This window comes from Piliocolobus tephrosceles, chromosome 12, assembly GCF_002776525.5.
Source record: "Piliocolobus tephrosceles isolate RC106 chromosome 12, ASM277652v3, whole genome shotgun sequence".
NCBI classification, from domain to species: domain Eukaryota; kingdom Metazoa; phylum Chordata; class Mammalia; order Primates; family Cercopithecidae; genus Piliocolobus; species Piliocolobus tephrosceles.
The window spans coordinates 123,671,580-123,675,719 of NC_045445.1; positions in this window are offsets into that span (position 1 = coordinate 123,671,580).

Sequence of the window (4,140 nt, forward strand, 5' to 3'; positions counted from 1 at the left end):
GATCACAGCCATTTTAAGCTAGGAATCACTTTCAGCCACAACAGTGTCAAGCTACTCCGTGCTCCTTTCTAGAGTAACTTATTTTCCTTTGAAAGTTGTGACCCTTGATCCACATTTTAACTTAAGGTCTGGCACACATTCCCATCCGAAGTACTCAACAAACATTTGAGTGGGCCACTAGGTGCTGCGGATACAAAGACTAGAGGGGACACAACCCCTGTCCCTTGCCCCCAATTTCAGTTTACTAGTCTGGCTCTCAGTCTCCTGACTGGCCCTATCTTTGACTTTACTGAGCTCTTAAGGAAAACTCCATGTTTCTGGCCACTGAAACTTCTGATTCTACCAATAGAATCTTACAATTATTTTACTTACTAATTTACATTATTTTACTCATCTCTTTGGGGCGTGATGTGCTCTGTCACTGAGTACAAAGATTACCAACTCTGAGAGTGAGGGAAAATAGGAAAAGCAGATTTTTAAAAGATGTTCTATTCATTTGAAACTATTTTCTGAGTACGCTGAAAAGAGGAGACTGACAATGATATCCCTTAGCTAGGCCCATGAATGGCAGTAAGGTTCTGTTTTGTGAGGGCCTTGCATGGAATAGTTTAAATGCTCCTGATTGGACAGGGCTGCTTGATGGATGAGATGGTCATTCTCAGTTTCACCTACATTCTTTGATTGCAGAGTGCCTGATGGGCCTCCCTCACCTGAATAATGGGGCATTTATTTGCCCTTATAAACTGTTATTTCATGACCAGTTGAAGCCCTAGGAGAAGAGCAATCTTCATAGAGGAAGCTCCATTCCAATTATTGTGCTAAGGTGACAATAATTATCTCTAACTTTAGAAATAATTACACTATTATATTAAGCTGTCACTAAGGAACTGTTGAAAGCTTCTGCATCCATCACTGTTGTTGAAATCATTAACATGTTTATTTTGTTTGAGGACTTGCAAATACTGTTTGGACAAGAATGCCAGAGAATGTAAGAGTAGCATTAGCCTAACTTAGAGTTTCTTGCAGAGGAGGAAACGGCAAGGCTGCTTAGTTGGCCCAAATCCAAACTGACAAAGCCTTTTCTCCTTTTTAAGTATTTCCCGATTGCCATTACGCAGATTATCAAGAAAGTCACAAAGCTCGTAGGCCTGCTCTGTGCCAGGGAGACATGACTTGGTGCAGCCAGCATTCTAGCTATTCCCGATGACTGGTCTATAGTTTGAACTTTATCGGTGGTTTTCAACCCTGTTGCATGTTAGAATCTCCCAGGGAGCTCATAAAAAAGACTCCCCAGCACCCCTCTAATGGATCTGAAGTGGAGCCAGATTGAGACCCTCTGGGCTATGGTAATAAGTCAGCTCAGGGAACAAAATAAGCCCGAAAGCAAATGGATTCAAAGAGATGGATGATGAATGGCTTGTGTAGAAAAGACGAGAACTGATCTGCCATGTGGCCACAGTAGGAAATGGTCTAAATATCATTTTATCTTTTTTAACCAAGGAGAGGGAGAGATGATTATGTTGATGAAAGTGTCATCAGTGGGCAGAGGGCAAAGGATTCATTGACGAAGGATTCACTTTAACACCAACGTTTAAAAATGACACAATTGCTGCAAAGCACCCAGCCTGGTGACTGGTGAAAATGGGTGCTCAACATTAATTTTAAATAATTCAACAGATGAAATGGCTGTCCAATACGGTTGCCACTAGCCATATGTGGCTATTTAAATTCAGAAAATTAAATAAAATGTAAAATTCAGTTCCTCAGCTGCACTAGCCACATTTTCACTGTTGAGGTGGCTAGTGGTGGCCATATTGGACAGCACAGATATAGCACATTTCCAGCACTGCAGAGAGTCCTAGTGGTGGATGGTGGTCTACAGAAACCCTTCTCAGAGGCAACCCCTTTGCCTTATGATTTATTCATGTGATCAAAGTGTAAGTATGTTATTATGAAGCGAATATCTGAAAATATCAGCAGGTAATCACTTGTAAGCATGCATTATTAAGTCATTTGGAAAGGACTTTGAAATGAAGGACAAAGAAGTAAAACTATACACTGAAGTGTGATGCTCTGCAGCAGCTACATGGAACTGTGCAAACTTGAGTTAAAGAGTCTCTTTGTGAGCCTAAACTGCACATACTTTATGGATTTCAAACGAGGGCAGGAGTGGCTGCTACGAAAATAAGATTCCCAAGTCATCGATGATGTCTTAACACAACAGCTAACCTTTGGTAAAATACAGATGGATAATACTAAAATTCTGAGTAAAACCACTGTCAATTTCAAGAGTCACTGCTTTTGTATTCCATATACATAGATATATAAAAACAACCTGAAAGTAGATTAGTAATTGCTTCCCATTTTAGGTTTTTAAAGAATGCCACAAAACGTCAAGCCTGGAGTCTGGAATCCACGTGGTCCAATTCCCTAATTTTATTCATTCATTCATTCATTCATTTTTGAGACAGGGTCTCACTCTGTCCCCCAGGCTGGAGTGCAGTGATGCGATCATGGCTCACTGTAGCCTCGACCTTCCAGGCTCAAGCGATTCTCCTGCTTCAACTTCCTGAGTGGCTGGGCCTATAGGTGTGCACCACCACACCCGGCTAATTTTTGTATTTTTTTCTAGAAATGGGGTTTCGCTATGTTGCCCAGGCTGGTCTCAAACTCCTGGGCTCAAGTGATCTTCTCGCCTTGACCTCCCAAAATGTTGGGATTACAGGCATGTGCTGCTCTGCCCAGAAACTCCCTAATTTTATAGATGAGGAAACTAAGGTGCAGTTAACAGAGATAATTGGTAGCTGAACAAAGACAAACGTGATTTCCTGATATGAACACTCCCCAAGGACCATTCAAACCCAAGGCATTTGCCTCAAATTTTTGAGAACTTTTGTTTTTTAGCGTTAAACATGGAAGAGAGCAGTTACGTGGCTCTCCGATTAAAAAATGAAAAGGCACCTCTTCACCATGAAATGTTTAGCAAAAGAATTATACACTGCTAAAGAGCATGAGGACTACATCTGTTAATTATTGGGGAAGCACTTAACTGCAGCCAAATGTCTTTGGAGGCACCGGGTTCTGGTGTCGGTGCTGCCCGGTTCATTATAAAAGACTATGGAACCAATAGCACTTTCACTGAAAAACTCAAGTTGTTTGTCTTCTGAAGATGCAGTGTGGCAGCAGTTTGCAAAGTTAGGTTTTAAAACAATTCCCCCGGAGCATTTGTCAATACAGATTCCTGGGCCTACCCCCTACCCCCTAGAGAATCAATCAGTAGAAGAGCTGAAGTAGGGTCCAGGAATCTGTGTAAGCCAGCATTTCAGGTCGTTCTGGTGTGGGTGGGCCATGGCCAGGCCATCTCAGTTTGCCCAGGACAGTGCCAGTACACACCTGCTTACACAGTTTACAGAAATAATTGTTAATAGTGCTCTTTTTCATTCTCAAAAGTGTCCTGACTTAGACAGTACAGTGTATGGCCCTCTTTCTTCTATCCATGGACCATATTTTGAAAAATACCAACTCTAACAGTTTACTATTAACAGCTACTATATTTCACCCATAGGATGCTCCCCCAAAAAGGTGAGTTCCATGTTCCCCGCTAGAGACTCCAAATAACCTATTTTCCTTCGCTCAATCATAAGACTTTAAGTAAGCATCTTTGTCTATTCCCAGCAATTTGCAAAGGTGCTTGGTGCCATTCATGTACTGAATTCAGAAACCAAGAGAGAGAATTTTATACGTGGGAGTGATGAAAAATAGACCAGGCTTCACAAAACACCACAGTGACACACAATGAATCACAACTACCATTTTATTGTTCTGATTATTGGGGTACAGAATTGTCCATATGCTCCAGGACTAGTTTGGCTATGACAGACACCACAGATTGCTCTGCAACTTTCGGGGAACGTTATCTGAGTCACACACTTCTCTGGTCATGTTTTTCCAACCATCACAATGAAACACTTTTCTCTGTGGAATGTGGAGTGACAAATTATCTCAAACCAAAGTCATCTTTCATTCATGATGGCGTGTACCAACCAGGCCACAGAACAGCATAGAACTCAGGGGACCAAGCTTCTTTCTAGAAACAAAGCTGCTTGGGAGCACTGGACTCGTGTGTACATTTATCACTGT